Here is a 10838-nt window from a genome sequence, read left to right on the forward strand (position 1 = left end):
GTCTTGTAAAAATCTTGGTTAACATTTAATTACCTAACTGTACATCTAAATTTATGACAAAAATCTAAAATCACAAGTCAAAACGATGTACACGGATTTTGGTATGAAACTCTGAAAAGGTTTCCCACAGGAATGATGTTATGAAGCTAAATGTTAATTAAAGTTAATATGTTTCAAAAGTGAAAACAAGGGGTCTTTACATAAAACCCGTTGCCACGTGGCGACAATAAAAAAGTTTACCGTTCTAATTCCAAATCGACAGAGGGCGGTTACTGGCGCGGGCACCTAATTAGGTGGCAATTTTGACAGCGGGCAACCGTTAATTTTCTTGTCAAAATATTTTTAACAAACAATCGGAGCAATTCTGTGACTATGACGTCACAGCCCATTTCGAAATAACAAAACAAAACCACAATTAGCATAATAGTTAGTTGTATAAAACAGTTGAGTGTTCCATTGTGAATGTAACAATAAAAAAATATTGGGATTAAATATTATTGACGACTGGCAACCAACGTTTTGTAAATGACGTTTTACTTAACATACAGATTATTAATTGCGTCTCTCAATTAACCTGCCTAACAAATCGGGGTACTGGTATAAATATTTAATCGCGGAAAATGGTCGGAAAGGGAATAATTATAAGATTACCTCTCAAACGTTTCGTGGCAATGAAAAAGGGTGGGCTTTTAAGAGATTTGCACATGATTTTCCGTCTCTCTCGCGCTGGCAGGTTCCTAGAAGTTACCAGGTTACCCCTTTTAGTCATTTATAGTCCCAAGTGATACACTCTGTAATAAATAATAAATAAAAAAAACGAAAGCAATTTCAAACATATCAAATAGCAACATATTAGGCCCAATAATTTCCAACTGCTCGACACTGGGCTCCTTTCTTATGAGAGATAGAGATGAGTTAATATTCCGACCTGTCAATGGCCTAACGTGCTCATAATCCTAAGCTGGCCACTGCTGGACTAAATCTTCACAGAGCAGGAGGGTTTTTCTATAAATACCACGCTGCGCAGCCGGTTTGGTTATCGCAGTCGATAATTGTAGCACAGATGACTCTCTGTTAAATTCCTTTAGTCGCCTCGTACGACACCTGTAGGAGGAGAAGGGGTGGTCCGAATACAACTGTATTCTGAGCAGCCGTCACCACAAGGCACATTTCCTATAATGGTTTTAAATGACGGAGATTCTGTAAAGGTATTTGTGCAAAATAATAAGCCTGCATTTATTTCTGTTATTACCATCCGACACTTAAAATATTTAAAAGAAACCTAGTAAGAGTAATCAAATGTATCCATTAGGTTTAGATTGTTACGGATATCCTGTAAAGGTATATGTGCAAAAACTTAGCCAGCTATTATTTCTGTTATTACCATCTCACACTTAAAATATTTAAAAGAAACTTAGTTAGTGTAATCAAATGTATCCATTAGGTTTAGATAGTTGCGTAATCAATTAAACTTTATTACGACTTTTCTATAAAGTTACGTTAAATATAACACTCAGAGATTTCTATAAGTTTAAACTTATATAAATCTCTGAGTGTCTAAGTAAAGATACGCAATCTAAATTATTAAATAATACAATGTAAATGAACCTTATCGTACAAAAAATATCACTTATGGTGATACGAAGAAAGAAACATTAAGTGATAAAATCTGAAGCAGTCTAAATGCATAAAATATTTCGTAGTAAGAAGGTATTGTAATATAAATCTCGCTGCCAGAATCCTAATAAATAAATAAATACACACTTCGCCATCCTGACCCATAGTAATGGTAGCTTGTGTTATGGGTACTAAGAGGACTGATGAATATTTTTATGAATACATAAATACTTATGAAATTCAGAAAAATACCCTGAAAAACATTAATGCTCATCACACAAAAATTTTCGAGTTGCTGGAAACGAACCCACAGCCTCAGAAAGCAGGGTCGCTGCCGACTGCGCCAATCGGTCGTCAATACAGGTAATTTCAGTTTTTTTTATCTTTCGGCGTAACGCGAAAAAAATCAAATGTAACGAATTGTTACACATCAGAAAATCTCTAAAGTACATAAGTGTTGCCATAAAGTGCTCGCAATGTGTGAAAAACGCGAAAAACATTTTTACCGCTCATTTAATCTCGGAAAGTGTCAGGTAATTCACCACGCCACTTACCTGTGTATGAAATATGGCACAAAAGACACGAAGCTTAAAAGGATAATGAATGTTGATGTATTCTTATTAGGTAACATAGAAACTATGGTATGAATTAGCTAGTATTATTAATGTTAAGTATTATTATTATTAGTCTATAGTCTATGATACGTAGAGTTAAGACGAAGAGGACACGAATACTATTTCTTTATTTGTACTATGTGCAAAGTATCACAGAATACCTCTTTGTATATGATTAAAAGAGACTTTGTAATTGTTCATCGTTACCATAATTGCCCCCTGCTGGGTCTTTCCTGATCTCGATCAGGTGATATTGAAGTCAACGTTAATCTGTTAATAATTACAATAATGGTTACAATTATCCTAATAAATGACGTCTGTAAAGCCTTCTCTTATACAAGAAAAATGCTCAGCGCATAACACTTTGTTGGGGGAAATAGAGTTATTTTGTGGGCGGCCACTAAAAATGTGTCTCTCGATGAACCTATAGCGTGAGTACAATATACACTTGCGTATTTACCGCATTCCTGCCATAGTTGGGCTCACCGATTATGATGTCCTGAAAATGCAATAAAAATAAAATCAAAAAGTATTATATTATGTTAAAAAATCTAATTTTCTATCCAACGTATTATAGAGTTGTATTCTGTTCAACAACTTCTATTACAAGATCATTTGTGTGTTTTAAAAAATCTATGAAAATTAAAAGAATACAGAATTTTAGTAGGTATTGTTGCATGTTGAATGTCGCTCAGTAGCCCTAAGTTTTAAAATAAACTAACGTAACCAACGTAACATAGCTACACGATAACTTTCATGTTCTATGAAAAAACGTCAAAGTTGACTGATTTAGACAATGAGCTTACAAAATATCGCAACATATTAAATCAATGGATTTACGTTACTCCAAAGTTAACTTTATTGTTAAAGGTTTGTTGATTGAAAAAAAAACAGTTCATACGATCGGGCGCTGCGATGCCACACGCATACCCACACACACGCACCCACGCACGCACGCACGCACGCACCACCCATCAATTCAAACTTATAACACCCCGTCGTTTTTGCCTCGGGGGTTAAAAATAACAATATTAAGTACCGAAAGTATAAAGCTCCGAAAGTACTGGATTTTAACCATTTTTTTTTTACCAGTAAAAGCTTAATTATTAGGAATTAGGTAACATAGACTATAACTTATTTTAAAAAAAATTGGAGTTCCTTAAAAATATTTCGATAATGAAGACCAAGGTAGCAAAATTTTGCGTATACAATTCATTACTTTAAGGCGGCCTAGTGGCGCAGTGCGCAGCGACCCTGCTTTCTGAGACCAAGGTCGTGGGTTCGATTCCCACAACTGGAAAATGTTTGTGTGATGAACATGAATGTTTTTCAGTGTCTGGGTGTATATCTGTATATTATAAGTATTTATGTGTATTTCATTCATAAAAAAAAAAAATATTCATCAGCTATCTTAGTACCCATAACACAAGCTACGCTTACTTTGGGGCTAGATGGCGTTGTGTGTATTGTCGTAGTATATTTATTTATTACTTGGCGTGCGCTGAAATAACTATTGCGGATGACTGATTCATAACAATTTTGATGAAATTAAATTACTACATGATTAAAGTACTCAATATGACCCACCAAAAACCGTGTTCGATTCCCGGAAGGGTCAATTTGGGAATTTATTGTTTCTGAATTTCTCTGGTCTGATCCTCTTGAGCATTGGCTAGTTACCACCCTACCGACAAAGTCTTGCCGCTAAGCGATTCGAGTTCTGGTACGATGTCACGTAAAACCGATTCGGGTTATTGGTGTAATATAACTGTCATACTCCTTAACAGGTTAGCCCGCTACCATCTCAGACTGCATCATCATTTACCACTGTGAGATTGCAGCCGACGGCTAACTTGTAGTGGAATAAAAAAAATGCGAATGTTTGGACGGACATTTGTTACTTAATCACGCCACGGCTGGACAGATCAAGATGATAGCCACAGAGAAAGATTATAGGTTGGAATACAGGCTACTTTTTGAAGTTATAATTCTTTTGGCACGTTAGGGAAAAATGATGAGAGTAAATTTTTGGGATTCGCGCGCACACCGTCACAAACCGACAACGTTATAATAAAACTTTCATGTATTAAATACCTTTTTCTACAAACGGTGAAAGATGGAAATCTATACTTATAATAAAACTGTAACTAGAAGAATTCTGTACATTTAATATATTTGAAAATTTTGACCGGGGGCTTTATAATCGATGTCTGTCCGTCTGTCTTTCCGGGCATCACGTGAAAACTACTGAACGGATTGAAATAAAATTTGGTACAGTGGTAGCTGATATCTCCGGTCAACATATAGGATACTTTTCATCCCGATAAACAATAAGTTTCCTCCGGGAAATGGGATGAATTTTTTATCGATTTTACTTCATATCTCCGTTAAATTTGCACCGATTTTATTAATTATTTTTTATTTGGTATACTACCAAGCATGTATTGTCTAATTTTAATGAAGATCTGATGAATATTGTTGGAGATCAAGGACATAATTCTTCACAGATTACAGCAAGTCGCAAGGCATATGGGACAACGATCTAATGCATGCGTTCCATCCTACTAATATTATAAAAGCGAAAGTTTGTGAGGATTTGTTACGCATTAACGCCACAACGAATGAACCGATATGGCTGAAATAGCTAGGTAATATTTTCGTAAATCAATAAAAAATCATTAGTTAATAAATTTATTTTATTAGTTTGATAATTATTTTGTTTTACTTTAGCGTTGACGGCCGATTGGCACAGTGGGCAGCGACCCTGCATTCTAAGACCAAGGCACGATTCCCAGAACTGGAAAATGTTTGTGTGATGATGATGGTTTTCAGTATCTGGGTTTTTATCTGTGTTATAGTATAAATATTTATGTATAATATTCATCAGCCAACTTGATAGCCATAACACAAGCTACGCTTACTTTGGGGCTAGATGGCGATGTGTGTATTGTCGTAGTATATTTATGTATATATTATTTTCTGCACTGTAAAAAGGTGGTCTTGACCCACGTGCGTTTCTATGATCTGTCAAGAGCAGAAAATAGGATTAAATTATTATGAAGTCCATCTCATATTTCTCATCATAAGAGGCTATAAACAAAAAGAGACGAGTTTCAAAGCCGCAAGCAAACCTTAAAAACTTCCCGACATGAAAGTTTAAAAGTGATCCGGGAGGGAGGCTGGGGAGCGTTGCCTAGCAACCACCCTCCCGCCTTGCCGCAAATCTCGGTCCGTGCCAGCAAACCGAATATTTATTGTTTCTTGCTTACATTTATATTGTAGAAACGATATTCTATGCCTTAGGTATGTATATGCATTTATCATCGGCATAGAGAAAAACTAACTAACTGACATTTTATCAAATGAAATAATACAATAATCCAATAATACAAAAATCCATTTTATTGGCGACGACGTTTATTCTTTATAGTGGATATTAAATTTCAGGATAAAATTGGTTTAATGTGAGTATTATACATTTAACTTCAATTGGGAGGAAATGAAGAGGATTGTTGATGGCCTTTAGCAAAACCACTATAAGTATTTAATTTTTTTCAAAGATATATGTTTAAGATTTAATTTTAAAATAATCTGAACGCTCTACCTAACGTTTGAGGTATTACAAATTCAAATCATTTTACTACACGTAAAATTATTATTGAATAAAGGGGTTCAGAGCAAATAGCGTATACGCTGTTTCAATAGTAATTGGCGGGCTTTTAAGCTTAAATTACCACTACCATGTGATGTTGTAATCGCATGTTCTCTGAGGCACGTCTAAACAATTTTTATAATTCAGCATTGCGTTTATTTCTACATTTATTCAAAGCACCATCAACAGATTCACATGTAATATATTGACATACTTATAACAGCCTAGGCTACTACAAATATGATTCAACTTATAGATAGCTACAACATGCTTGAGAACTTTTTAAGCCGACGCTAAATAAATATTCAAACTATAACATAATAAGAAAAATTAAAAATTACCTTGGCCAACGAATTAGTTTGGCCATCCAAAGGGGCAATGCTGCCAGCATCTTAGGAACTGTGCCTCGCTGCGGTGGTTTCGAGGACGTTTTAGATTTTATTTAGTTTTTAAATAGTTTATTTTAGGTTATAGTTATGTATTAATAAACATAATAAGAAAAAGTGAAAAAAAAACAAGTAGTGTTGCCAATATATGTAAACTAAAAAATACATTTGATTTATTTCAAATCATTGAATTTTGCAATTATATAGTTTTCCATTACGCCGACGGTATAACGTAGCTACAGTTTTATTCACGACTCGCAAACTTCAGTTCAAATCTTAGTTCTAGCTATCAGGCGTGCCAAAAAATAATATGACAAGTTAAGGAGATTGGAAGAGACGTATTAAAAAATTCAAAATTCAAAATTCAAAATTCATTTATTTCAAGTAGGCCTAATATAAGCACTTTTGAAACGTCAAGTCTGTCTGTTTGTAGTGATTCTACCACCGGTTCGGAAGGCAGATTCTACCGAGAAGAAGCCGGCAAGAAACTCAGCAGTTGCTCTTTTCCAACATCAACAATTTACATTTTGTATTTTAACATTCATTTTTCTATCATGTGAGAGCTGAAAGCGGAGCCGGATGCTTCCAAGCAACCTTGTCATTAAAAAATTCATCAATTGTATAGTAACCTCGCTCTAATAAATGTGTTTTAACAAATTCTTTAAACTTGTGCATTGGCAGGTCCAAAATCACCTTAGGAATCATATTATAAAAGCGTATACTCAATCCCACAAATGATCCCTGTACCTTACGCAGACGATATGCAGATGACACTAATTTATGACCATTTCTTGTAAGTCGACTGTTTATGTCCACTTTTTGTGTATAAAGACTAATATGTTGTCTTACAAATACTATATTGTTATAAATATATTGTGAAGCTACAGTAAGTATGCCTATTTCTTTAAACTTCTCACGGAGGGATTCGCGTGATTTAAGTTTATATATTGACCGTACAGCTCTTTTCTGCAATATAAATATAGTTTCGATATCAGCTGCTTTACCCCATAACAAGATTCCATAGGACATAACACTATGAAAGTACGCAAAATAAACTAGCCTAGCTATTTCAACGTCAGTAATCTGTCTAATTTTTCTGACTGCGTAGGCAGCCGAGCTTAGTTTACCCGCTAGTGAATCTATATGGGCACCCCACTGTAGCTTATTATCCAAGGTCACGCCCAGAAAAACTGTGGAAGTCTCTATTTTTAGTGATTCACCATTTATCATTATATTTTTATCAATTTTCTTTACATTTGGTAAGATAAATTCGACACACTTTGTTTTTTTTGCATTTAAAAGTAAGTTGTTAACTGTAAACCAGTGCGACACATGCGACATAACACGGTTTACTTCGTCAGAGTTATCTTTACTCCTATCAGTCTTAAAAATTAGAGATGTATCATCTGCAAACAATACAATGTCGCATGTTCCACTGACATGGTACGGTAGATCATTTATATACACTAAAAATAGAAAAGGACCCAAAATCGAGCCTTGTGGGACACCCATTGAGGTATTTGAACCCTGAGACTTTGCATCATTTATGCAAACTCTTTGGGTTCTATTGCTGAGATAAGAGGCAACCAAATTTAGTGCAACGTTTTGGATACCATAGTGGCTTAGCTTAAGAAGCAAGGTTTTATGATCAACACAATCGAAAGCTTTAGATAGATCACAAAAAACACCCATGGCGTTCTGTGAACATTCCCAGGCATCATAAACATGTTTTATAAGTTTAGCGCCTGCGTCCGTTGTGCTACGACCTTTAGTGAAGCCATACTGCTCAGGGTGTAGTAAGTTATTTACATTAAAATGATATAAGAGTTGATTTAATATAATTTTTTCAAATATCTTACTAAGAGCTGGTAAGATTGAGATAGGTCTGTAATTGTTTATATCATTTTTATTACCAGATTTAAATAGAGGAATGAGTTTACTATGTTTCATTAGGTTCGGGAAAGTACCTAAATCAACACATTCATTGAAAATTATGGCTAAAAGAGGAGCAATGACGTCAATAATTTGAGATATTACCTTTACCGACATTCCCCATATATCACCTGTTTTCTTTAATTTTAACAACTTGAAGTTTTTACTGATATCCGATGCATCTATATGTTTGAAATGAAATAAAACTTTGCACTCATTAATGTTGCCTCTTAATAAATTCTGAGCTGCAGTAGGTGGTAAAGATTGTTAAAGCTAATTTGAGGGCGATCTGTGTCATGAAACCGGTAGTAGTCACTACAAACAGGCAATACTTGACGTTTAAAAGTGTTTATAATATTCGGCCTTCTTGAAATAAATGAATTTTTAATTTTTAATAAGGTCATATGTTTTTAGTTGAATCGGCGATAGCGCATTTGCTAGGAGTTCGACTTCACTTTCGGGGGCCGAGTTCGAATCCCAGCATGCACCTCTAACTTTCTAAGTTATGTGCGTTTTATGGAATTAAAATATCACTTGCTTCAACGGTGAAGGAAAACATCGTGAGCAAACCTGCATGCCTGAGAGTTCTACATAATGTTATCAAAGGTGTGTGGAGTCTAGCAATCCGCACTGGGCCAGCGTGGTGGACAACGACCTTTCTCATTATGGGATGAGACCCGTGCTCTGTTTTGGGCCGGCAATGGGTTGATGAAATGATGAGATAAATATGTTTTAATCAAAGCAATATGTATGTTTTTTACCTAAACATCAAATTGAAATAGTAATGCATAATAAAAAATCCTTAATAATGCAAAAGTGTCTCTGGGTATTTGTTGTTTAAAAATTGGGTTAATGGGTTGCTTAACTAAGCAACCCATTAACCCGATCACGCGTCCTTCACGCCCTATTTTTTTTTTATCACTCATTTAGATTTTTTGTTAGTCAAGAAGACGGACAGTAACCTTGAGGTCTCCTTCGTATCCCAAGAAAATGAACGGATTCCACGGGATTTTTGAAGTGTAATAAAAGCGGACGGAGAACGCAGACAACAGCGTAGTTGTTTCACAAGATGAAGAGATAAGCGGAATAGATACTCATGAAACAATTTAAAAGCTGGCTGCTTTTTCCCGGCAAGATATATCCACGCGGGTAAAAACAGGGCTTAAAAGCTAGTATTTAAAAAAAATAAACGTCATATGTACAATTAAACAACTCATAGTTACATATCCGATAATAAAAGAACGGACATAAAGTTTTAGACAAGGAAAAAAGACCATGAAAACCTTCAACGTGGAAAACGACACCACTAGTCAGTCTTCAGCAAAAAAATACGACGCTAATACTGCAATTATGTCACACACGGACAAAAGGAATGTTCTGAGCGGTGACGGCAATTAGCATGCAAATGTAAGAAAACGAACATTACGAGCGCCAAAGCCTCCTATGTACCGACGACGCAGCCCCCGATGTATTGATCATACGATACTTCATACGCTTACATACGCCCGTCTCTTTTTAACTTCCCCACAACAGATCGCTATAAACATAAACATTTTTATAATAAAACGACTCCATTCATTTTATGTAACGAACGAAATAAGACCTTCCAGCTATGAAAATTAGGTCTCATGGACATTGGCAGGATTTGAGAATTATGTCGTTATTGCTGTTTACAAAGCGTTGTTGTGCCAGTAAATTCTGTTCTTCTCTCTTATATCTCTTATCTTTAAAGGAATAAAGATCTATTTCAACGTAGAGTTAAGAGAAAATGAAACGTACATCAAAATTTTAAAGGTTATTAACGTGAACATAATCAGATTTTTCAGTTGTTTTCAGCTTAGCTTAGTTCTAGAGAGTTCTTATATCCATCTAACTTACTTTGGCGTAACTCTGCTGATATTAGCTCTATTTTCGTGCTGCAGAAGTGGGCTGTTCGTTCGATCTACAAAATGGGTCCGAGAGAGTAATTGAGAGATGAATTTAAAGATTTTAAAATAATGACAGTGTATAGTCAGTACATATTTGAAAATTCAATGTACGTTCATAAAAACATTTCTAAATTTAAGAAAAAATGTGACTGCAATAATTTAAATATTAGAAGTAAGAATAAACTTACAGTGCAATATACTAGGTTTCATAAAATTCATAGTTCGTTTAAAGGAAATTGCATACAATTCTACAATAAACTACCAATTGACATCTTGGAGATGTCTCTGAAAAAGTTAAAAGTTTGTATTAAACGTAAGCTTATAGAAAAGTCCTATTACCTATAGTATAAAGGAATACGTAATCGATAAAAAAGCTTGGGTGTAAATTATTGCTCTAACCAGGCTGCTCTTCTAATAATTTAAAATGACATTGTGAGATGGTGATAACAAAAAAAACACCCGGCTAAGTTTGTTGTGGGCTTCTTCTTAGACCAGGACGCGTTTGGAACCCTCTTAGCTTTAGTTTTAAGTTGACGAATGTGGTTATCGCCATCATCTCACTACCGTGTAATTCTTATGTACGCATCAAAAGTGCCACCTATGGGCCTACTTGAATAAAGATATTTTTGACTTTGACTTTGACTTTTCTACTTACCACTAGGCGTAATACTTAAAAGTTAAGATTTTTTACGCCGATTAAAAAAATAAG

The sequence above is a fragment of the Pararge aegeria genome, chromosome 18 (genome assembly GCF_905163445.1).
Source record: "Pararge aegeria chromosome 18, ilParAegt1.1, whole genome shotgun sequence".
In the NCBI taxonomy this organism is placed as follows: domain Eukaryota; kingdom Metazoa; phylum Arthropoda; class Insecta; order Lepidoptera; family Nymphalidae; genus Pararge; species Pararge aegeria.